This window comes from Condylura cristata, unplaced genomic scaffold, assembly GCF_000260355.1.
Source record: "Condylura cristata isolate star-nosed mole 26May11 unplaced genomic scaffold, ConCri1.0 scaffold00015, whole genome shotgun sequence".
Lineage (NCBI taxonomy): Eukaryota > Metazoa > Chordata > Mammalia > Eulipotyphla > Talpidae > Condylura > Condylura cristata.
In genome coordinates, this window is record NW_004567116.1 from 7,466,380 (window position 1) to 7,467,263 (window position 884).

Consider the following 884-nt stretch of genomic DNA (forward strand, 5'->3'; position numbering starts at 1 on the left):
GAGGGAGGGTCTAAACTAATTAAATATTTTTAAACATCAAAAAATGTTTCTGTGTACTTGGTTCTAATGCAAAGATTGTAGCAAACCCTTGAAAGATAAGAGTGATAGAAGAAGATAGAGTTTGGAAATGTGAGGTGAAATATATACATTCTTTATGAAAAAATAATACATTTGTACCAGCTTACACAGAAATCAGTTAAGTTAGAATATTTATGCTGTTTAATATAGTCATTCTATTTCAGAGATGACCTATGAAAATGTTTTGAAATACAGATAAAAGCACGATGTATACCAATGTTCACCAGCATTGTCTTTATTGTAACAAATAATTAGAAACACTGTAAAAGAAAGCCCCAGAAGGAATAGTTCAATAAATTACGGAGTATACATAAAAGAGAGGGAGAAAATTGAGTTATGGTGATGAAAGGCTGAGAAATGATTGAGGAGGGTTGGGGGGGGGGGGCTGGAAAGAGCCCCCAGCAACGAAGACAGAGGAACGGCAGAGCCTGCCGCCTGGTGGTGAGGACGGGTAATGCGGGCGCAGCTGAGAATGAGCCTGGCTGAGCTGGGTAAAGTGGGGCGGGGGCAAAGCTCTGAGCCCCCGCGAATCCGCACACGCATTTGACCATGCTGGGAGGGGCCAGTTTGTTGAGTCACATGTGGTCACTGCTAAATAATCCTGAGCGCGTTTTTAAACGGCAAGGTGTAACGGTCATTTTAGTGGCTTCCTGGAATTTTCACTGGCACTATTTGGGGGGTCGACCTGGGCTATTGGCCCCATTTAATGAGCGTGACTCTCCCAGCTGCCCGGCTGTGGCGCGTTGGCGGGAGCGGGGAGTGGGGGGGTGGCCCGTGAGTGCGATCCCGCCCGCAACCTGCAGCAC